At 42.8% G+C, this 25,473-nt stretch overlaps 1 protein-coding gene across 2 annotated transcripts in view; it reads right to left on the bottom strand.

The window, feature by feature from the left end:
- The window catches only part of Znf385b (zinc finger protein 385B), a 402,760-nt gene extending 396,641 nt beyond the window's left edge, over nt 1-6,119 (bottom strand). The window contains exon 1 of one of the 2 annotated variants that reach the window (XM_029474277.2): nt 5,970-6,119. The gene's annotated coding sequence lies outside the window, so the exon portion shown is untranslated. The remainder of the gene's footprint in view (nt 1-5,969) is intronic. The other variant, XM_085834743.1, reaches the window with a different exon arrangement.
- Between the last annotated feature and the right edge of the window lie 19,354 nt (nt 6,120-25,473).

The following is a 25,473-nucleotide window of genomic DNA, read 5'->3' as shown; positions in this document are numbered from 1 at the left end:
AGATCATAGAGTTGATATGGCACCAAATGAATCAAATACCAAAGGGTGGTTGAATTTTTATTAGTATATATGCCTTCCCCATTTTTTCATTGCCTTCTGAGAAATATGCTCATAAATTTCTTTTCAAACTGATCACACTGGGCTGAAACTCTTGAAGCTGAACGGGGAGAGAGGAAAATGTTGACTAGGCAAACCCTTAGTGGAACTGGGCCTTCAAGCTGCAGCCCTGTGATTGGCAGGGTGAACAGTCTCTGCCTTTCCCAGAATGGAGCTGCACCTGGCAACATCCCAGCAGACAGCATCTCACATATGGTCCACCCGGACCAAGTCAACTCACCTCACCACAAAGAAATCAAGACCCAGTAAACTGAAGTAACCCCTCCAAACGCTCTCCTGGCTGATGACCCAAAGGCCAGAGTTTGCCTTAGAAAAATACTACGTCTACTCCTCCACCACCATGTTACAGCCATCTTACCTCCTCCCCCACCCTCGCACCCCCGGAAGCTGCAGCTTTCCACTCAGGCTGGGGACTTGAATCGCTCTGGGAGATTTTTTTTTAATATTTATAAGCATTTTTATTGTTTTAGTTCCTTGAAGTGATTTTTAGTGTGTACCTAAGGAATGCAAAACCTGACCTGGAAATCCAGGGAACAGGCCTTTTCTGAAGAAGCACAAGTATGTCAGGTCTAGTAATGCCAGCTGTTTGAGAGGATGAGGCAGGAGGATTCCAGGCTCAAGGCCAGTCTATAAAACTTAGTGACCCTGTCTCAAAACAAAACATACATACATACACACATACATACATACATACACACACACATACACACATACACACACACACATACATACATACATACACACATACATACACACACATATACATACATACATGCATATGTACTTACACACACACATACATACACACATACACACACATATACACATACACACAAACACACATACATAGGTAAAAGGTGTGAGCTGCTAAACCTGGAACCCTGAATTGGATCGTTGCAACCCATGTGGTATAAAGGAAGAAGAGAAACTGCTTCTACAAGTTGCCCTCTAACTTCCACATGCCCATCTACATGCATATGTGTGAGTATGTATATACACATATACACAATTAAATTAATTAAATGTAACAAAAATAATAACATTCTAAAAATTAAATGCGGCTCAGCAGTAGAGCACTTACTTAGCCTGATTCAGATCCCAATACAAAAGAAAAGAAAGGTTTTTAAGAAAGCAATAAATTGCTTCCAACAATTGAAGCTCTAGTCGTTTAGCTGGAACAGGACCATGGTGCAAGACCACAGGCAGAGACACACAGCAGCTTGAGCAGAAGAGCAAGCCTCATCTCCTTGCCCAGCCCAGCATGTGCCTTCCACCCCAAGGGAAGGAAGATACCACATGGTGTCTGCCTTGGTCCTGACGCAGACCCAAGCAGCTTGGTCACCCACATCTTCTACTGACAGGTGATGGAGGACAGCTTTGTCTTGGGTCTCATACTAGTGACCAAGGTAGAAAGAGAGATTGAGTCTCCTGCACCCTGAAAAACTCTGGACATGGCAGAAGAAAAAATGGGTGGGTACAGAGTTAGCTGAGGCACCCAGAGAGAATTCGAAGGGATGGAGGAGAAGTAGAGGGAGAGAGAGAAAGTGCAGAAAGATAAGAGCAGAGCAAAAAAAAATTAAAAATTAAAAAATTTAAGCAGAGTAAGAAAGAGCCGGAGCCAGAGCCAGAGCCAGAATGTGCAATACCAGGAAAATGAGCAGTGTGGAACAAAGCACTATTATTTGGCTGGAGAAAAATACAATGGGGTCAAATCCAAATGCAATAGTGTTGCGGGGAAAATCACAGGGCAACACAGGGAAATGCCCACCCTCCCACCCAGCCGTGGGAAATGTCAGCACCTTGTACTTTCCTAACATGAAGTAATACTGAAGCAAGCATACACTGCAGTGCAGTCATCAAGAAGAGCACTAGTCACTGCTAGAACCGTGCTGCACCCGCCCCCCCCCCCAAGCCTGCTTAGTATCACCTCTTGCCCTCCCGCTGAACATTTTAGGAACAGCTTCTTCCATACTACCATGGGAGTATTTTACAGAGGCAGAATCACGGGCCTCATCCAAGTCCCTGCTCAACCACAATCTGCATTTAATAAGGTTTTTGAATGGTTTATGTGCATATTCAAGTTTATGAAGCACGGGCTCTACTATAAGAACCGAGCTGAAGTGTTTAAATAATATCAGTTATATAAAGGTAAGACTACAGAACCAGGAAGAACGTAGTCCACCTAGTTAATTTATCTACTGGTGTGTCACCAGAGGCCAGGACCTGGGCTAGGTATTTCAGGGAGTGAGGAACTGAGGTTGGGCTAGGTGCCCTTGAGTACAGTGCAGGGAAAACACATAACAGACTTCACTTCTGAGAAGTGAAATCCAAGGTAATAGAACTTGGGGAGAGTCAAAGCCGTAGTTCAAAGGGAGATCACGACTCTCAGACAGGGGTACATGGCAACAGGGAGAGGAGAGGTCTGATCCAGGCAGAGGGGGACCGCATGAGCACAGAGGAGCAGTGCAGAGACACACTGTGTGATGAGAGAGCCACTGTCTTCAGCACAGGGCAGGTCGGACTGTTGCCAGGAAGCACCGGACTGCACTTCAGAGGGCTAAACAGAGGCAGCCCAAGTCAGTAGGATTCCTGGGGCCCTGTTTCTACCATGTAGGACTCCATTTTAGCAGTAGATTTCAACATTGAGTATTTTCTCAGTATATCACTGAACATCAGCAGATGTTTATAAGAGTCTCAGCCAAGGCTGTGGCTAGCACACAGCAGATTCACTCAATAAACGAGTCAATGAGGTCAGATACAGCTCACTAGAAGAGGACCTCGCTCTTAGAGCAGAGGTATACGCTACGGGGGCATTACAGAAGCGTTAACCAGTGAGGAAGTTTTCCCACGGCTTAGTCTCCAAAAGCAAGCATGAAATTCACTAGGAATGGAAGAGACAAGAAATGGCAAGTGAATCCAGAAGCCAGCATGGTAACATCTAGAAAAAGATGACACTGAACGGAGGCAGTCACGCTGTGGATAAGAAAGTGATGCGGTCATGAGGCCTTGTGGAGACGGAAATGGTGGGACTGTCTGTGCACTGCATGTGGAAAGCAATGGTATGGGAGAAGGAGGCTCTGGGTGCTTGGAAGAATTGTGGAAACTGACACCAAGGAGCCCCTGCTCATTTAAAAGAAAGACAGTGATTAGAGTTTATGCTTAAATTTAGAAAGCAGGTGGTGGACCTGAGAGCAATGCAAGGCCTTCAGAGGGTTTCACAGGGCAAATCTGATGTCTGGGTGGAATGCAGAAGTATGATGTCATCTTAAGAAGAAATGATCTAAATTAATAAAGGACAGCACCAGATGAAATCTACAAAATGCAAAAGGAAGATAACTCAAAAAGTAAAGAAAACTAAGAGAAACCCCTAGAGGAAGGACAGAAGGAGGTGGGGAAGGGGGGGGGGAAGAGAAGGAGAGGGAAAGGGAAAGAGGGAGAGAGAAAGAGAGAGGGAGAGAGAGACTATGAAGAAGAGAAGAAGAATAGGGTTGGGGAAATACATCATATTGAGATCTATGTGGAACAGAGACAGAGATGGGGAAATGGTGACAGCAACAATAATAAAATGGTGTGCAGAGAGGACAACAATAACAAAACAAAGCAAACAGAAGGCAGGGAAGTTCAGCACGCGTTGTCCTTTAGATCTAAGTAGAAGCTTGAAAGCCTTAGAAAGCCAATTTAGCTCTTTGTTTCCATGAACAAGGATTTTTCACATGAAGCCACTCCTGTGAGATGTTAGTTAATTGTTCTTTTTAGCTATATATAATATAATATATATAATGATATATGGTATATAAGCTTAATTAATATAAAATAATTAATATCATATTCACATATGTCATTGGGCGGTATCATCTTCAAACTCAGACGGAAGCAAAGGAAAATAGAGTTGGGATGTCTTGTTGATGGTACCCGACAGCACCCAGCATCATTCTATGTAGCTTTTCATCTCTCAAAGATGTTTGCTTTGATAGATCCTCTCTACTCCCAGAGCCAGGACATTCGATCATCATACAATAGTCCCACTCTGGAAGAAGCATCTTCCAACTGCTGTCGGCTCTCATTATCTGCTGTGCTTGGGTGCCAGGCACTAACCACACTTCTGTCTCTAATTTGACTGAGATGGAAATGCCTCCATTTGGTTTCTTTCTGCCTCAGTCCAAAGAGACAGGCTGTTTTCTTTGGTCCTGGGAATCTATATATTGTTAAAATGCTGTAAAGCTATCAACATTGTTTTTCTTTCCCTTAATGTCAATGGATTCTAATGCTTATTGGGCTCCTTTTCAATGATTTACCTAATAACCATAACATAATATTATGCAAATGAGATGCTTCAGGGATGATACTGCACCACACTGATACCTAGCACCAGCACTATTCCAGCAAGGGCGGCGATCCTCCCCTGTTTGGGAGAGTTCACCTTTCCAAAAGCATTTACTACCAATGCGCCCACGAGAGGTCAAGGAGACAGACAAGAACAGCTTATTTGATTTGTGGTTTCACCTTAAACCTCCTCAAACCACTTTCAGAGACAAGTAAAGGTGCAAACGATAAATCCACAAAAACTTGAAAAATACAGAATCTGAGCAAGCAAGGCTTTGACCACATAAACATATTTTCACCTTCCATATCTTAAGTAGCCAAACCTACAAGCCGGTATTTTACATTCTAAGGACATTCAACTATGACAGGAAAGGACAACCCGTATCAAAGCACACATGACATTCAAATAAGATTGAAGGATTCTGGAAACAGGCAAAAGCAGACCCTGAAACACTAAAGGGAGTTATCTGGAGCCTAAATGTTTGAGATGCAGCACAGTAACTTTCTGGAAAACTGTCTCTTCATTTAATAAATATATTTCTCAGTCCTTCCCAAGCTGTATGGACGCTGCCAGTCTACCCGACAACACAAATGTTTTTGCTCCATTTGGAGCATCTATTTTGCTTCATTGTGACAAAGTTTGCAATAGCCTCTGTGTACTGCTCATCAGATAAGCAAAACCGGAGAGAACCGCCAACCTCCTTTCTAGATGAAAATGTTTCCAAATCCAGGAACTTTTGAGGTCATTCCAAAATTATTTGTGCTCATGGGGGCGGGGGCATTTTCTTTTCCTTGAAGGACCCAGGACATTCGCCATCTGAGTGTCCTCCAGAGCCATAGGAAGCAAAGCATGAGAGACCTCCGTCTAGTCTTCTCCTCATCCCAAGGCCAACACACAGCAGAGGCAAAGCAGATGGTCCTCCCCCTCCCGTTTCTCTCCTCCCTTCCGCTGTCCCGCAGAGTCCTCCCACCCTGAGCTGACACCTTCACCAGCTCTTGCTAACCCAGGCTGCCCTTCCCAGCTCCCAACAAGTGCAAACTTTGAGCATCTGCTCTCAAGCCGCACCATTCACCTTTCTGCTGGTCTTTTCTCTGCAGAATGCCCTTGGGACCCTAAGCTTCCACAGCCATCCTGCCCTCACACCTCGGTATCCAAATTATTCATTTCCCTCTGGCAAAAAGGGAGTCTGCAAAACCCCCCGGAGTTCCCGGGAGGGGAGAGGCGCTGCCACTGACCCCCTGCGAGGCTTTCCTTGTGCCCCGTCTATCTCTATGCTCCCTTCCCATCCTGGCTTCTCCGAGCCCACCCTGGGGACTCCTCGCCCGACGAGCTCCCACGTCCTACTCCTACGTCCTACTCCTTGACTCGAGGGGCTAGGGGGAGCCTCGACTCTGCGGCCGGGGCAGCGGCCGGGCGCCCGCCTCTACAAGTGGGGCGGCGGGACGCAGCGCAAACTCTGTCCCTCGCCTGGGCGGAGGCGGTGGGGAGAGGCGCGGACGCGGCGCGGGGCTGCTCGCCCCAGGCTTACCTCTGCGCGCGGGCGGCGGGCGGCGGGCGCGCGGGGCAGCCGCTCCTGAGGCCGGGGGGATGTGGCCGGCGCCTGGGAGGCGGCGCTCCCGCCAGGGCTGCGCTGGAGCTCCGCGCAGACGCTCTCCCGCGGTCTGCGGCAGCCCGGGGCGGTGGCGCCGGCGACAGCTCTGCGCCGCGGGCCCCCGGAACTGTCCGACCCAGCGGGAGCGCGGGCTGAGCGGCCGCTCGCGGTCTCCACGCTCGGCGCCTGCGCGCCCGGCCTCGCCCAGGTGAGGGGCGTGTGCCGAGTCCGCGCGGGCCACGGGGACAGGCGTGAGGACCTGCGAGGCGCTCGGCGCGGGATGCTGCGGCTAGGGTGGGGAACGCCGCGGAGACGCCCCGGGGGCGGCGCAGCCTGGGAGGCCGCCTGGTCACCGGGTCCCACGCGCCCCTCAGCCTCCAGCAGGGGTCGGGGGGTGGGGGGATTCCCCAAGGCGGGACGCAAACCTCGCGCGCGCGGGGGCCGACGTGTCACCTATTGGCCGAGCGGACTGAAACTCTTCTTGGAGATGCTCGCCACCAAGTATGGGCTCTGCCCCCGCGTGCAGCTCCTGGCTGGCGGGCGACACAGATCAACCTCCGCGGGGACCCAGGGCTTCGCAGCCCAGCAAGGACCTGCGAGGCTCGTGCGCAGGGGAGGGGCTCGCCTGCTCCTACTGCCAGACCTCGCTGATTGAAGTTTCAAAAACTAAACCGTGTCAGGGGTTCCCCGGTGTAAGCCATCTTCTGAAAATAGTGTAGACACAGCCAGGGCACTTATTTCTGCGACGGAGAGCACTTCAAAGAAAACACTGGGGGGAAGGAAACATAATTTTAAGGGCTCAGTCTTCTGAGATGACTTCTTCGGGAAGAAATTCAAGAGTAACAAATGACAAGGGAACTGTGGAAGGCAGCAAAGATTGAATAAAAAACAAAACAGATGACTCGACTTTAAAATATTTTTCTTTGGATCTTGTCTTAGATGATTGACATAAAGGCCATAAATAATTAATCCGGCAGCTGTTAATGTCTTGGCATAGTGTCCGGAGTAAATATCTTCGAGACCAGCCAAAGCTAGTGCTGCTTCCGGGGTGGGTTTGAGATCTGACGAATGCACACTCACTGCATTCTGGAGCCTTCCAAAGGAGCAGCTTGCTTTTTTTTTTTTTTTTTTTTAATCCACCTTGGAATGTCAGCTTATTGCAGGCGCCAGCACCTGAGGTAACCAGCATGAGAAGGGACATTAATCTGACTGATGGTCTTTATATTTTTAGAATCCAAACATCTTCTAGCTGGCCTGGCTCGCTCTACTAAATACAGACCCAAACTGGTATGTTTATTATTACTGCTACCTCTATTCAAAATAACTACAGGAGGCAAGCTGCAAAATTCATAACCCCAAAAAGAACATGAAGAACTGTAATTGTTTGTAGAGTCCCTTTTTAAAGTTATAGCCGTAACATATCTTCCTGCCCATGAAGGTTATATTGAAAGTAAGCATTTTATGAGTCCTGAGAATGGAGTTCTGGCAAACGGAGAGCAGCAGGAAATTCTATGATCAAGGCACCCAGCTTCCAGGCCCTTGCACTTGAGAGTTGAAAGCAGCGAGGTTGCCTTAGCCAATACTACCGACCTCACAAGAATTAGCACTCCCAGAAATCTAAGGTGCAGGAGGGAGTGAGGGTGAGGGTGCTTCAGAGTCCTCCACCCAACACTTTTAACTGTTCTTGGAGGGGAAGAAAATGAGCAAGCCCTATGGAATGAACACCTGTGAGAAGTGTTCCCCATGGCTTGCACAGTTTAGCAGGATTTGCAGTTTTTATGTCCTGCAATCTGCAACTATATCCTCCTCTCCTCTCTGTCTATTTTTAATCACTTATAGCTGAGATGTATGGTAGAAAATAATTTGAGGGTTGCAATTCCTAACAATAGCTGAAAGAAGCATAAAATATTTGCAGACGAGTCTCGAATTATTTTTAACCTGTGACCTAAGAGATAAAGAACTATGTCTTTCATGTCCCTTAACCAAGGCCGGATAACGACTTCTGGAAGCTCACGCCCCAAAACAATCGGTACACTTTCCCAGAAAATACACTTCAATATAGAAACAACTATAAACTAAAAGATATATAGGGAAAATTAAATTAAACCGAAGCTTCCCTTCAAAAGTATGATTGTCTATTGGCAAATCTGGTTCTCTGGCCCACCTGACCTTTTAAAACCATTGTTCAGTAACAAGATCTGCCACCCTAAACTAGGAGCGTCCAGATAGTAACCCACCAGGCTAGCGCAACATGCAGACACCCCTCACTGGCAGGAGAGAGCAGAAAGAGGTTCATTTAAGTCTTGCCCCAATGTGTGTTTATGAGGTAAGTGGTTCCTAAGTATTCCCTGAAAATCATACTAAATGCAGTCTAACTCCTTCCCAGCAATCTTGTTAATTCCCCCTGCCCATTGGATACTAGTGGTAAACAGGCCATCAACAGATTTGAAAGCTTTAGAAATCACTTGGTTTTATGATGCAATATAGCACATGTGAATTTACACATGGTACATTATCTTATAAAACAAGCTCTGGTTAACATTATATGTTTCTTTGCAGCCATCATTGAGACTCCGTTCTTGGGCATAGGAACATACTTTGAAAGCCACTTTGTCGAGGAACATAAAGCCAGAATCTAAACTTTAGCTATAGCTTTACAGCTTAGGACTTCCATTCTATGGTACACGACTGATAACAACACCCTGACTCAATGCAATTCTGGAAAGTCACGATACACAGAAATCACATAAAAGCACAAGGCACCACTGATTGATGGGTACATATCTCACTCATGTTTCTCATTTCTCTCATTGCCTGTCTGGGTGCTACGCAACCCTTCACAGGGTTTTAGAAATCCTATTTCACTTTCCCAACAGGCTCCACTAGGAAGCCTCGGTGATTACCTTGGAATGGCTCCGCTGCTCCATGATGAAGAAAGAAGAGCTCCCCTAGGGGAAGGCTTGAGTTCTGACCATGCACTTAACTAGCATTACCCTATAAAATCCACCTTTTAAAGAAGTTTGTGTGTGTGTGTGTGTGTGTGTGTGTGTGTGTGTGAGAGAGAGAGAGAGAGAGAGAGAGAGAGAGAGAGAGAGACTGCATGACACGGTATATGAGGATAACTCGTGGGACTCAGTTCTCTCTTTTCACCTGAGTATTGAATTCAGGTCACCAGGTCACCAGGCTTCATAGCACGGGCCCTTACCTGCTGAACCACCTCTCTGGCCTACTTTCTTCATCATTAACGTAGGCAAATAAAAATATCTTCTTTATAGCATTATCCTGAAGACCAAAACAAATAGGAAAATTTTTTGTAAATTTCAAAACACATCACAAGTGTTTATTAAAATTTGTTTTATTAAATACTTGAGAAATAAATGAGAGGATTATATCCATATTTGACAATAAAGTCTACAGTGTCCTAGAAATGAAAATATATGTGCCTGGTTGTGTTAGAGCAGTTTACAGCTTGAAGGACGGTAGTATGGAATATTTTCAATCAGAGACTACGTTCCCGATTATGTTTGCAAGCCCTGAAAAGGAGATGCCATTCCTAGGTTAGGGTTCTACAGACCAGCTGACTGAATTGAACTTCATGATTACAGAGAGTTGGAATGTTGCAGACAGAAAGTCAAAATTATCTTGGGCTCTCATTAGTACTCTTAACAGTCATTAATCATCCACTTCTGTGTCAGATCTAACATTTTCTTGACTCTTAAATCAAAGTCTTGAAATGTATCACTGCATAGACTTGACCTACCTAGCTTCCATCCATGCTGAAGTTAAGAATGTCGTTAGATCCCCAAGTGGATCAGTCTCTGGCTGGTCATTCCTTCAGTCTCTGCTCCACACTTTGTCTCTGTAACTCCTTCCATCAGACTGAAGGAATGACCAGCCAGAACTTCCCCACTTGGGGATCCATCCCATATACAATCACCAAACCCAGACACTATTGTGGATGCCAGCAAATGCTTGCTGGCAGGAGCATGATATAGCTGTCCCCTGAGAGGCTCTACCAGTGCCTGACAAATACAGAAGTGGATACACACTGCCATCCATTGGACTGAGCACAGGGTCCCCAATGAAGGAGCTAGAGAAAGTATCCAAGGAGTTAAAGGGTTTGCATCCCCATAGAAGAAACAACAATATGAACTAACCAGTACTTCCAGAGTTCCCAGGAACTAAACCACCAACCAAAGAGTACATGTGGTGGGACTCATGGCTCCAGCTACATATGCAGAAGAGGATAGCCTAGTCGGTCATCAGTGGGAGGAGGGGCTCTTGGTCATGTGAAGGCTCCATGCCCCCAGTGTAGGGGAATGCCAGGGCCAGGAAGCAGAAGTGGGTGGGTTGGTGAGCAGGGGAAGTGGGGAGGAAAATAGGAGGGGGCGGAGGGAGATCAGGAAAGGGGATAACATTTGAAACATAAACAAATACAATATCTAATAAAAAGAAGTAGGAAGCCAGGCATGGTGGCACATGCCTTTAATCCCAGCACTTGGGAGGCAGAGGCAGGCAGATTTCTGAGTTTGAGGTCAGCCTGGTCTACAAAGTGAGTTTCCAGGACAGCCAGGGCTACAGAGAAACCCTGTCTTGAAAACAAAACAAAACAAAACAAAACAAAACAAAACAAAACAAAACAAAACAAAACAAAAACCAAAAAAAGAAGTGGGAAAAAAATAATGACATTAGATTGCATCTAAAACCTATGGCAGGTGTTCGCCCTAGCCCTGTAATCTGGCTATCTGATGTTGCTGCAATGTGGCTACCTGCTTCTACCACCAATGTATTTGGTAAAGGCATTAACTTATGACTCTATTCTGTTCTGTGACAGTACAAGTTCAAGTAAGCACTTTCATGATGGAAGATGACATTCAGACAAACTGAACCAAAGTTCCTGGGATGTAGGCTTAGATTTTTCAAAACCTATTTTAATAAGGGTTCTCAAACACTTTGGCCCCCTCTCTTAGCCCACCATCCAAAGATAGGGGAGGAAAGATGGTAAACAGGACAATGGAAAGTGGGTCTGTTTAGAAGTAGTTCTTTTGGGTTATTCCAATCTTGTTTGTCAGGATACTGACAGTCCAGTTCAAAAGTGTCACCAAACAGGAATCAGGAACATTGGCAGGATCCAGCAGAAACCACCAGGCCTCTGCCAAATCGGCACAAGGACCAGCCAGAATATCAGGAGTTCTCTGCTGTGCCTCTCTCAGTAAAGTGAAGATCAGTGAAAATGAGAGACTAGTGAAGAGTTGCACAGCTAATTATGCAAGTATCCTGTGTCTGTCTAATGAGTGCTATTTATACGTTCTCTAAACATCATGTGTCCTCCAACGGGTCTTGCCTCAACAAAACACCACTAGAGTCTGCATCACATGACACAACCAGAAACTTCTACTTCACTGAACTGTGGTCATTCATATTTGGCCTAGAAAAACAAAAACTTTTCCTTATTCTTTTTGGAGCAAGAGATGTCTGCTTCCTTTCAATTTCCACAATTTATGAGAAATTAATGAAACCTGAGTCTTAGAAACTGTGTTCTTTAAAACCCTAACTCAGATTGAACTTCAAGAAAGTATTTGTTAAAAAATAATTTGTATTAATTACTATTTTTATTCAGTTACATTTATTTATTGGGGATCCAGTGCACATACCATGCATGTAGAGATCAGAGAGCAACTTTGTGGGAGTTGGTCTCCACCATAGGTTCCAGAGGTGGACAGAGGTGGAGTTCCAGTCTCAGGCTCAGTGGCAAGTACTTTTACCCACTGGGCCGTACACGAGTCCCCACTTACATTAATTAAGGATCTCTGCTCATTCAAGATAGATACTGATGAATTGAAACAAACATTGTTGTGGCTTTATTGACCAGGTAATTTTCAGTATCCCTTTCTCATACATTTACTTAAAAGTAAAAACATCCTTAGACCTTTAAGGTCAATGTGTCGGCTTTTCTACGGAAGTCCCAACTTGACCTGCACATTTATCTTTACAACAATCAATAAACAAAATGTGGAGGAGTTTGTTTTAGATGGGAATCTTAAAGTTATTTCTGCTGTGTCAGTTTGTATTTCTCATTTTTTGAGCCTAACTGCATTATCTTTTAAAATCTAACTCTAGTGTCTGTATTCAGAAGGTGAGGACAGAAAAAAAAAGCTAAACCTCAAGCTTTCTTCCTGATCCAAGTTGTTGTCTTTTCCTTCTGTCTAGGGGGTTGTTTTTATATGAATCATCGGTATTCTTTGAAAAAGAATTGCCCTCTTGGCCTGTAATTATATTTTAACTGGAGATTCAGTTTCTTTTCATCTTTTTCTTTTCTTTAATTCAGTGATCTTAGCAGAGAAAGGCCACATAAATCCCTTGTTCATTAACTGGACCCTTGCACATTGTGATATATAATATGTAATAATATAATATGTTTAAGTTCATTGTCTGCATATTCTTCCCAAGCATGTCTGAATTCGTTTTCACCCCTTCCACATTAAAAAAAAAAAAGTATTTTCTTGAGCTTTCATGGAATTGGTGGTAGACAATGACACTCTGGTTCCCTCTCTGAAATGGTAGTATCCTTTGTGTCCAGAGGTGATCAATATTATAAAAAGATTCCTTTCAGAGCCTAGCCACAGCGTTGCAGTGAAAACAATATCTCTTGCTATGTATCTGTCTTTTTGAAAGCCAAGCCAGCACAGCCATGGGCCCTGAAATGAAGGTTGCAGAATTTCACAACACCCCCAAACCCTCCCCTGATTAGATCGCAAGATGATTAGGCTGCTTGCATACACTCCCCTGTGTGGCTCTTCACACTGAGACAATATAAAATAATTAATCATCTTTGAACTGCGTTTGCAGTTTTGATTTCACTCCACCTTTAAAGGTCTGAAAATGTGTTAATACTCTTTTCAAAAAAAATGTTGATTTCTTTCCTAGGCTTAGTTTTTTAATTCCTGGTGCATTTAAGTCACTATTGAGATGTGAATGTGGAGGATTCCCTAAAGATCAAGATCTTTTGGGTTCAAACAGTATCTCTAAAGAGTTTTCCATTTTGACTTTGTTATAATGTTGAGTTTACCACATTGATGAACGTCTCAATGCTCAGTCCTGACTGGAGAGCACACCCTCTGTGCTATGTTCTACTATGCCATGTAAGACTGCTGCAATGGAGAAAATAATAACAACAACTTACAGTAGAGGAAAGAGATTCAGGAAGCTTGGGATATGCTAAGATCACTATTGGACAGTGAAGTGGAAACTTCTGGTTTATTTGGAAAGTCACTTGGGTCAAATGACGTTTTGCTAAAGCAAACACGTGAAAGAATGTTTTCCTGAAGCAGACACAGGTGAAAGGATGTTTCGCTATAGCAGACACACAAAAGGACAAGTGATGAAGGAGTATAAATATGGTCTCGCTGACAGTGGGAGAGAGAATATTGGTTTGCTTTGCTTTGCTTCGCTATTCTTTACTAACAACAGGCATGTATTGGTTAGCCTTGCACAGTGTTGTTGAGGCCTCCAACACTGAGAGAAACTCCCCAAAGAACTGCTCCTTAGGTTCCTGAGGCAGCTTGCCAGGTCCCACTTCCACAGCCTCCCATCAGGCTGGTTAGCAAGCTTTGCGATTTCTTCAGGAGTGAACTACAGCTGCTGGTTCCTGTATGGTGTCTGCCTGCCAAGAGCACTGGACTGAAGCTGCTGATTCGTATTTAGTGTTTGCTATGGGACTGAACTGCTGACAAACAAGACTGAGCTTGCCCTCAGAGAACTATTGCTGAACAGGTCCACTTCCTCCATATCCTATTAACTTTTCTTTTCTTTTTCCCCCACTACCTCCGCTGGCCAAGAAGGAAATACACACTCGAAGGCAAATTCTTTGCAGACAAAGGACAGATATACACAGCATTTGTGCTCACTAAAACAGCCCGAGAGAGCAAGCACCGCAGGAGTGAGCAAGTGATGAAGCAGGTCTGGTAAAGACGTGATGCCATGGGGACCTTGTCCTTTGGTACAATGGTTCCAAATGGAGCTTCCCATATTCTCCAAAGACCTAAAATAACCCTTCTTAGTTACTCAGGATCCCAATCTCAATCTTGTAGAAATAACACTAAATGTGTGAGGAGGGGAGACACACAAAAACTATTTATCGGAGTTTTATGAGTGATGGGGAAAACTGAAGACTACCTAAAAGGATCAGTGGAAACAAATCCCATTAAACAAATCTCATTAAACAGATTTTTTTGAAGCTCTTCTTATTGATGTTTATTTGAACTTTATGGTGATGTGGAAAATTATTTACTGTGGCTTAAAGAGATAGAAAAGGAGCTGGGGAGAGATGGCTCAGTCAGTAAAGCTGTCACCTCACGACAGTGTGAGGACCTGATAGATCTGTGGAATCCAAATAAGAGACCAGGTATGGTGGCACACTACCTCCCAAAATTTGGGGAAGGCAAAAATAAGAAGATGACTGGTACTTACAAGCCAGTCTACCCTGTGAGCTCCATGCCAATGAAAGACTCAAAAGCAAACAAACAAACAAAAAAGGCTTGACAATATTCCTCAGAATGACACCTAAAATTGTCCTCTAGTCCCCACATACATATACATACACTTGCCTGTATATGTACACACACACACACACACCACAGAATAGCAAAGGAAAAATATGTATTGCCACAAAACAAAACAAAATAAATCAGAGAATGAGAGATTGACTGCATTGAGAAAGCCATCCATATTCATTGATTTCCCAAAGTTCTGATTGATATATAGCATTTCAGGCACACTATAAAAGCTGCTTTATATATACTTAGATGCATGGCATATTGTATTTTCTGGTATGTACCATCTGAGATTTCTTTCACATATGTTAAGTTTTCTTGAATTTAAAATGAAACGCAACGAGGGTTTTTTCCCCAACACTCTAAGATGTGGTTATGTTGTATGAGACTATTAAACAATGGAGCATACACTCATGCACTATTGATGGGGCTGTAAATTGAGGCTCTCAGGAAGTTACTTTATTAGTGTGCATGTGCTTCGACACAGCCATTCCACATTATTTTAGAAATGCACTAGAATAGAGAGGCAAAGCAGTATGTACAAAGAGGTTCCCTGTGTCATGGCTTGAAAACATCACAGGGAAACTAAATACCCAGCAGTGCTACAATGATAAAGTAAATGAATACACTATATGCATTGCTAATCTTCTTATCGATAGATAATATTTGTATTTTGGACTTAACATTTGTTGTTAAACTAATAAAAGTTTCCTTAAAATCAATTGCCTGGAGGACTGAGTGGATGGCTCAGTGTACCTATGAGATGGTTGGTGTGGAAGCAAATGGGTTCAGACATCCAGCCAGTAACCACATAAAAAATAGCCAGGCATGGTATGTGTTTGTAACCATAACACTGGGAGTAGTAGAGTCGGTCAGAACCAGGGGGTTGCTGGTCAGCCAGTCTAGCCAAAATGGCAAGCTCCAGGATCAGTAAAAGCCTGACTATAAATAGATATTAAGTAAGTAGGTAAATAAATAAATAGATAGGAACTAAAGAAGACACCTAATGTCCGCCTATGGCTTACACACACACACACACACACACACACAGAGAGAGAGAGAGAGAGAGAGAGAGAGAGAGAGAGAGAGAGAGAGAGAGAGAGAGAGATTTCTGAAGTTATAAACATTAAACACAGCTGGACACACCACAGCCTACCTTGGATAGCACTAGAACCCCACTTAAACTGTCCGAGAATCCTGAAACACAATAATCCCATTGGTTGTCATCACCAGGAACTGTGGTAGCCCAGACCTAGATTACCTACACTATTACCTTGTGCCTCTCAACAGAGCCCTGCTGCTTCTGGAGAAATCCAACCATCCCTGTTTCCTTTTAGTGATTCCAAATTCGCCATATTAGTTTTCCTCATCTTTATTTCGAAACTTTTTTTTTCTTGCAAGCAGTTTTTAAAAGCTGCCTGCCCAGATCCCTGCTTAACTTCTTCCATTTAAAGAAGAAGAAGAAGAAAAAAAGTGTTGCGTCATGATGGGTCACTTGAGGTGAGAGCTGGGTGGGGGAGGGAGGGATTCAGCATACCATTTTTGTCTTGCACACAGAACAAAGGAACAGCGACACACACGCCGGGCTCTGAGCTCCCTCTCTCCTCTCCTTAACCTGTAGGTCACATTCTGTCTTCACTTTTCATTGCTGCTGACATCCTGATATCCCTACCCCAGGTACTTTTCAACTATCTATTTCTTACCCTGTATTAATTTAGCAGTCAGCTAAATCCAAGTCACAAACTTGCCCTCTGATGCAGCAGGCAAGGCTTAACTCTTGAATTCCTGGAGTGCAGAACCTGATGGGACAATCATCAACTTCCTTCCTCACCACAGAAAAAACCTCCGAGTTTTTTTTTCTCTCCAAGGCACCCCCTCCCCTGCCCCCATGTATTCTCAATGTCCAATTCTCTTGCTTCTCACAGGACAGCCTTAGCTTTGTTGACTGGCTCCATCACTTGAGAGAATAGCCTCTCCTCTGTGGTACCTCCTACACAATGTTAAAAATCAATATATTCAAAACAAAACCAACTAAAACACAGAAAAGAATCTTTTCTCTTCCATTTCCCTAAAGCTGTTATCTTGTTTGTTTCTTTGTCACTAGTACATATTTAATATTTCAAGTACCTGCTCACCATACTTTGAAGTGAGTTAGAGTTAAGCAGAGCCTATAGAAACACATAAGATATAGTCTGTGATGGTTTGTATATGCTTGGGCCAGGGAATGGCACTATTAAGAGGTGTGGAATAGGTGTGTCACCGGGAATGTGGGCTTAAGATTCTCACCCTAGCTGCCTGGAAGTCAGTATTCCACTAGGAACCTTCAGATGAAGATGTAGAACTCTCAGCTTCTCCTGCACCATGCCGGTCTGGATGCTTCCATGTTCCTGCCTCAATGATACTGAACTGAACCTCTGAATCTATAAGCCAGCCCCAATTAAATGTTGTCCTTTATAAGACTCGCCTTGGTCATGGTGTCTGTTCCCAGCAGTAGAACCCTAACTAAGACACTGTTTCTTCTTTAAATGCCTAGTCTAGCTAGATATGGTCATATATACCTGTAATCAAAGTATGAGGCAGCATAGGAAAATGGATGATGAGTTCCAGCCTTGCCCAGGCTATACAGTGATACTGACTCAATAAAACAAACACAGCAGTAGCAACCAACAGCAACCTCCTTTTCTACTTTGGCTGGCACATGTTCAACAAACTTCTGGGAAAAGGCTGCCCCAGTGTGAGAGCTATAGTTTCTCATCTTCCCTCTTCAATCGTGGCCATCAAGCCTCTACTTCCAACATCATCAACATTGAGAGTGTTCATTCTCTTGGATTATCCTCATTTTGGTTGTTAGTGATCTTAAAGCGTGGCCTTAGATCTGATCAAAATGAATTCTCACACACAAAATATAAGGAGACACCCCACCCTCGTGCTCCACTCTGACTTCATTTACCAGATGAACTATATGGAAGAGTCTCCGACTTACCCCACTTCTCTCAACAAGTACATGACAAAACCTGGACTCAGAACCATATCTTCAGTGATCAAAGTCTCCATGTCTTACATCCATGATATCTTCATCAGTCCTTGCGTAGATGGTACAATGAGTGACCGATGTGTTTATGCACACATGTACAGGATGCACGATATATTTGGAAACTCCTTTCTGGTTTAACCTAACGTCAATGTGATCAGAATTACACCTATCCTCTGGGCAACAGATGTCATCCACATTTGTATACAAAACACAATCTGACAGAGACACCTGAGGAGCAAATGTAAGATAATTATGCTGAAATGTTGTCACTGGAATCTGGACTACAAAGGTGCCTTGTCCACAACTCAGTTTTATAATTAAGATGTTCGGGTGCAGGAGTAACTTAACAGCTTCAATTGACCCCTCATTTGTGAGAGAGTAATATTTGAATGAAGTTATAATTTACAAATAATCACCTTCAATAAGATGTTTTTGAGTAAATAGAGAAGTTGGAGGATCTCAAATACCCAAACTGAGACTGCTACTCAGCTTTTCAGCCTTCAGTGAATAGAGTCTTTCCTACCTTGCTATAGTCTGAATATTCTGAAACTCCCGTGACCCCGATAGCACCTTAACCTGTCTAACTCAAAGCTCCATCACTTGCTTCCTCTCTCATAACCATCGCAAGCATAGCTGATCTGGAATTGCTGTCTTGTCTAATTTCTTTGCAGGTAACTTTTTTCCCCCAACTGCCTACATCTGTTGTCCCAGGAAAATTGTTGCCTGATAAAGGTACTTCTCCACCTGCTACTTCTAAAGTAGGAGGCATAAACACATCTGGGATTTTATCTCCCAAGCAATCTCTTGTGCATAATCCTAATTAGTCCAGCTATTTGCCTTCATTCAGTGCCGTCATTTCGTTCACTGTGCAGCCATTGGAAATGTTTTTGGGAGCCTGCTGCATGTTGTTTTTTCTACTCTAATATGTCACTTTCCTTTAATTTGGCTTGTTTACATTGCTTTTATTCTCCTTCCCAATTCCTTTGTAAATTGATATTTTTTATATCTTTTCCATATGTCTGCATAAATTGTCTAAGATCTCTCCTAGGCACTTACTTATTTGAACTGTCCTCCTTTCTTTATTTTTACTTCCATGGTAAGTCGGCCATACTTCTGCCCTATTTTTCAAAGATTACAAAGAAAGCAAGTAAATTCTTTGTTTTGCAATCAGTGTGTGAAATAAACTCCCACTCATTAGATAACATCACACTATAACCTTGGGGTTTAGCTATGGGATGGAAAAGCCAAGCAAAAGAAAGATTATGAAAACAAAATGCAGCAGAGTTCCCACAATGAGGGAAAGTTGATGTGTAGATGGGCTATCTGAGAAACCAGAACTTGAGGATAGTTTGTAATGATTGCAAGCAGGTCTTTAACTGATTTAGCTGATTCTTTCTGAATCAGTTGGTTGATTGGTTGGTTGGTTGGTTGGTTGGTTGGTTGGTTGGTTAGTTGGTTGGTTGGTTGGTTAGTTGACTGATTGATTGGGTGGGTGGGTGGGTGGGTGAGTGGTTGGTTGGTTGGGTGGGTTGTTGGTTGATTGGTTGGTTAGTTGATTGGTTGGGTGGGTGGTTGGTTGGTTGGTTAGTTGATTGATTGGTTGGGTGGGTGGGTGAGTGGTTGGTTGGCTGATTGAGGGAATGGGCACTGGTGAGTTGGTTTCATCAGGGAAGGTTCTGTGGGCTCTAGGAAAGATTCCAAGATTTGGCTGGCTCAGCTCTGAGGATCAGAAGAACTCCCTCTGGAGGAAATGAGGAGTTTGTTCAGGTTTCTCCTTGCTTCTTGTTGATTGAATGAGGGAATCAAGCACTGATGGACAGACAGGGGCACCTGAATGAAACAGGCAAAGGGGGAGCGTTTATCATTTCTAACGTTTGAGAACTCATCACCTAACTTTGATACTGATCTGTGTTGTTGATGTGTGTTGACAATATTTTCCTCATGTTTTGTCTTGTCTTGTGTTTTTGTTTTCTGTTTCTTTCTTGAGATGACCTGATGAACCCAAGTTCTTAATTTTAGAGTAGTCAATTTTATCAACCATCTCTATTTTCTTTCAAAAGTTTTCAAGTTTTGTTTTTTACTTTTAAGTTCTTTTTCCATATTTTTATTGGTTATTTTATTTATTTACATTTCAAATGTTATCCCCCTTCCCAGTTTCCCCTCCACAAACCCACTATCCCCTCCCCCCACCCCTGCCTCTATGAGGGTGCTCCCTCACCTGCCCACCCACTCCCTCTTCAGTGCCCTAGCATTCCCCTATGCTGGGCCATCGAGTCTTCACAGGACCAAGGGCTTTCCCTCCCATTGATGCCAGATAAGGCAATCCTCTGCTGCATATCCAGCTGGAGCCATGGGTCCCCCCATGTGTGCTCTGTGGTTGGTGGTTTAGTCCCTGGGAGCTTTGGAGGTTCTGGTTGGTTGATATTATTGCTCTTTCCATGGGGTTGCAAACCCCTTCAGTTTCTTGAGTCCTTTGAGTCCTTCCCCTAACGCCTCCATTGGGTTCCCCATGTTCAGTCCAATGGTTGGCTGTGAGCACCTGCATCTGTATTGGTCAGGCTCTGGCACAGCCTCTTAGGGGACAGCTATACCAGGCTTCTGTGAGCAAGCTCTTCTTGGCATCTGCAATAGTGTCTGGGTTTTGTGTCTGCAGATGGGATGGATCCCTAGATAGGGCAGTCTCTGGATGGTCTTTCCTTCAGACTCTGCTCCACTCTTTGTCCGTGCATTTCCTTTTGAGAAGAGGAATTCTCCATTATTATTTTTGAGGTTGGTGTGTGGCCCCATTCCTCAACCGGGGGCCATGCCTATCCACTGGATATGGTCTCTACAGGTTCTATCTCCTCTTTGCTGGGTATTTCAGCTAATGCCCTCTCTGTTGGGTCCTGGGAACCTCTTAGGTCCCTGGCATCTGGGACTTTCTAAACTTTTAAGTTCTTAATCCAGTCATAGTCGGTGCTAGTAACCCATATATTCTTATTGGCTTGGCTTATTTAATAGTTTCTGTTTTGGCCAGTGATCTTCCTCCTGATACAAACTCAGAGCTACCCCAATCCATTGCAGATTCCCTGTTCTTTTCCACTGGCAAGTTAAAAAGAAAATGACATTACACACTGACCATTGTCACTCTTAAGTGATATTGCTCTTTAAAATAGCTTTGGAATTTAGTATTATATCATGTACAATATTAACTATAAAACAGTTTGGTTATCAGAAATGGTTAGGTAAATGAATGAGTAAGCTTTGAATGAGCTGTGGTGAAGCAGGATTAATCTAAGGCTATGAACCTGAAGTCTGAAAGCTTCAAAGGAGGGTAATGTAAGAGCTACTATTGAGTATAATTTAGGTTTTTGAAAATCCAAAATTTTACTTTTTTTTTTTTCAAAATCGTGATTTCATTGGTTTGTTTTAATAGTGATGTTTAAAGCTTGGTGTGATAGCCCATACAGAAAACCCCAGAACATAGTGATGTGATGATGTTGAGAAGAAGAAAGTAAACAAAATAAATCTGTATCAACCTAATAAAAATTAGACAATTCATGTGTTGATTCAAATAAATTACAATTCTGAGAAAAACCTGTTAGCCATCTCTTACCTTATTGGAGGGCAGGTATATACTATATACATAAAAATAGTATCTATACTTTATATAATATATAGTATATTTATTATTATTATTGTGTAGTATATATTTTATATTGTCTATTTATACTACTTATATAGGATATTGCTGCTAAAAATAGAAGCAACTACCCATTGGATAGTTGAGGGACAGCTAAATGGCAGAGACTATCAGAGAGGAATCACATATTTTTGAATCCTTAGTTCAAACAAATCGTATTAGGTATTTATTACTTATTACTGTGTGCAAACATGTGAGGGAATGCATGTTCCATGGGCATGTGAGGGTTTGCAGTTCCACAGGATGACTGTGGAATTGTTTCTCTACCTTCACCCTTATGTCCTAGGGGTTGAATTCAGCTCAGCAGGCATGCATGGCAAATACTTTTATCTGCTGAGCCATCTTGTCAGCCTCCAAACAGTTTCATAGACTAAAATTCTTCAAGTGGGAGGAAAACAAAAAAGGCTTGCCTTTATGATCCCGTATAGTTAATCAAAGCATGCAGCTTCTGAACAACAATGCAAGTGGATCAAAGTAAATGGTGGTCATCAATTGTCCAGGGGAAGAGACATGTACACCATGCTAGGAGCTTGGGTAGAGCTATGCAGAGAGATACATGAGTCGAGATGCCCAACCCATGATGTTCTAGTTTTCATTCAAGCTGAGAATTCAAAGGAACCCAAGAGAAAGTTGTCAGAACACTCGGAGTATGTATGTGTGAATTAACTCAGTGCAAAATGTGGGCATTGGTGCTGAGCGAACATGGGCAGAGTACCAGATGCCCCTGATGACAGTGAGAGGTACCAGTACTTCCTGTGAACATTCTCATATTGTTGGAAGTAATCGTCATAGCTTCCTGTGAGTGTGCAAACTGCTACCACAGCTCATTGGGGAATCTTGACCAAGACTGCTTTAAATAGATACACATATATATATGAAATATGTACACACACACACCATATATATGTGTGTGTAGATATTTCTTTAATTTTACCTATAATTTACAGATTTATTATAGTCCTAGTTGGCTGTATTTTTATGAGTTTTCATAGCATAGAAAATGGAGTATGTACAAGGCACATGCTCTTTATAAGAAATAAGTATCAGTCTGTTAAACTTCTGTTTCAGTTGCACACAAGGTTTTTCTGTATAGGTGTGTGTTGGCTATGATAGAAACCATATTTCTTGCTGGAGTTTGGGAGGAACTGTAAACAGGAGAGTCTGCAGATAGCTGCAAAGGCAAGTAAATGACCAATCTTTGTTCTGTCCCAAGGCCGGGCATCGCCTGCTCCTTCTACAGATTTATACTTTGTTGCCTAACTCTCCAGTTTGCCAGCAGGCAGCAATTTAAAAATAATAATAATAATAATAGTCTCTCTCCCTCTTATAGCTGTCCCCAAGGTTGAAAGTTCTCCATGTAGCTTCCCAAATATTTATAGCTTAGCCGTAAATACATCCATGTAGAGGCTGTCCCATCTTTCAAGTCTTTACCCTGCCTACTCAACTTGGAGTGACCCTCTTCAGCAATAAATAGTGTGAGAATCCCATTATTCCTGCACATTGTATGATTCTGGGTCTGATGGAATAATGTCATAGGAAACTCTGCAGAGATCAGCCGGTCTCATGCTGTGCCTGGCTTATTTTTCTGTTATTGTGTAGAAGAGTGTCTGCTCACGAAGGGTACTGCATAGGCAATTACGCTAGCCTAGAAGAGCAAACCTGTAATTATTCTGTAACAACTGCTTGAATTCTTTATTTCCTAGATGATCTCTGTGAGGTTTGGAAATTGAGAAAATAATATTTTGAACCAATGAAGTTGAAATTGTCAGCACTTTCTCCCAGAGCTCATTTTTCAAAAGTTCTTGAAACAATAAAAAAAAAATCTTGTTGAAAACAGGATAAATTGATTTTTATGTATAGAATCTAGTCATGTTAGGTTTTGTTGTTGTTGTTGTTTTGTTGTTATTGTTATTTTTGTATCTTTTTTAAAAAGTACTATGAGCAAAACAAGGCAATCCAGGAACCTTCAGAAGGTCAGTCTCTGAGGTCAGCTCTGCATTTCAAATGTGCACACACTTAGTGGATATCTGCTAAATGAGGAGCAGCCCAGAAGAGAATCAAAGCATTAGAACAAAGAACCAGCCAAAAGCAATAGGCCAATAGGTTGGAGACTGAATGTTCCATTCTCCCAATTGTTGGGTATTTCCAACTTCAGTGAGAACTCTCTCTGGAGATGTGAGTGCCAATGGGAGCAGGAAGTATGCCTGCAGGTGATGGACAGAACATGGAGCTACAGTAACGTCAGCTCTCTGCTATAAGGAGAGAAAACCAGAAGCAAATTGTCTGTGAGATAATGGTAGGAGATATTCCAGGGTGTGCTTTGCAATTTCATCGTTTAGTTTTTCATAGACATGGGGCAGGGTGTAAAGAGGCGTCGAAAAATGGCATTAAGTTTATGCCTGACAACCCGATGTATTCCACCTGTAAAGATGAGACCTTTCCTTGCCTTTGGCGTGTCCATCCTGTGCACATTCATAGCACAGACAGTTCACAATTATTTCTCATTGTTTTCCATGATCAAGAGACACTCCATTATCCTGTGACCAACTAAGTGGCTGGCAAACAGTGAATGTCCTCTAGATTATCCTTGGAATGGTCTCAACATACCAATATTACAATAACATTTATGTTGCTGTGTCTGGAGTACTTTGAGTTGATGGGAATTGCTCACATTGTAAAAGGTGAACCATTACAGCCTTTTATTCTCCTAAGACATACTTGGATTTCTCAGAACCTGAGAAACGTGAGGTGCCCATTACAAACAAGGATTCAATTCTCCACAGGAGAAGGTTTCATAAATTCATTATTAGGACTAAATGTGTAGTCATTTTTTAAAAAAGACAACTTTTCCTCTGAATTATTTGTTATTTTCTGCAGATGTCAACATTTTTATGGAAAGATGGTTCTATACTTAAGGATTAAAATTATCACACTTAAGGGTTTGGCTCAGCATGTAAAAAGCACGTGTCACCAAGCCTTATGACCTGAGCTTAATCCGAAACCAAACTGGAGGAGAGAATGCCTCCCTGCAAGGTTTCCTCTGCTTTCCCCATGCTCCGCATGCTTTGTCGTCAAGTGCAAGCATATATACATATGTAAACAAATTTAAATATCCGTTTTAAATATCACATACTTAATAAAATATATCTTATGTCCCCAAATTATTCTTGGAGTTTTCTCTGTGAAATTTTCATACTCTATGACAAGATATCAGATGAAACACAGGATGTCTTGAGTGTTGTCTACTGTGCTAGATGACACATGATATTAAAGAAATCACCCCATATCATCTTTGATGCTAACAAGCACTTGACCTTGGCATTCATGGCGTGCACAACAAATGAGAGGTACTACCACTTTGGCTCCATGAATTAGTTAACAATCAACAGGAAGATTACTTTTTGCTAACAGAAAGCCACTCAAGAGTGGGTTCTTGACTTTTATGTCTTGTAATCCTTCCCATTTTAGAGTGCTAGATTCTTACATTTAAAGGAAACACACATCTGTGTTTATAGCAGATGGTATGTCGACGTTTCCTATTATTATTCATTCTTCTGTCCATTGCTACAGATGTTACAAGTGTCTTCTACATGTCTCCCCACTCCCACAGGCTGAAAATAGAACCCAGCTTTAAACATAGCATTAAAAGAAGAAGCAGAGGAAAGTGCAAGGGAGAGCCTGTGCATTATAAAATTAACTTTGACCTTCCATCACTTGGACACTTTGAAAAACAATGAACTTGCAGCATAGTCAAAGCAACTTTTTTGCTTGTTTGTTGTTTATTTGTTTCATAGATATATGTGAAAGGAAATTTCTAATTAAAAACTGAGCATTATATAGCACCATACTCACAGGGAATGATAAATCTCACTTGAAAAGCCATGATTTCTTTTTCAAGTTCTTATTTAGTTCTGCCTATTGATCTATTTTTGAAATTTGATGCATATGACTATTTAACCGCATGAACGTCTGTGCACCATGTCTGTGCAGTGACCAAGGAGGCCAGAAGAGGGCGTTGGATCCCTGAGACTGGAGTAACAGACCATTGTGAGCTGAAACATGGTGGCTGGGAGATGAATGTGGGTCATCTGGAAGATCAGCAAGTGATCTTAGTCACTGAGCCAACTCTCCAGCCCTGTCTTAATTTTATAATGAAAAAATAGTCAACTCGTA

This window comes from Mus caroli, unplaced genomic scaffold, assembly GCF_978045245.1.
Source record: "Mus caroli unplaced genomic scaffold, Mus_caroli_1 scaffold_2, whole genome shotgun sequence".
Taxonomy (NCBI): Eukaryota; Metazoa; Chordata; class Mammalia; order Rodentia; family Muridae; genus Mus; species Mus caroli.
Note: the sequence above shows the minus strand (reverse complement) of the source record. Positions and strands in the feature narration are given on the sequence as shown.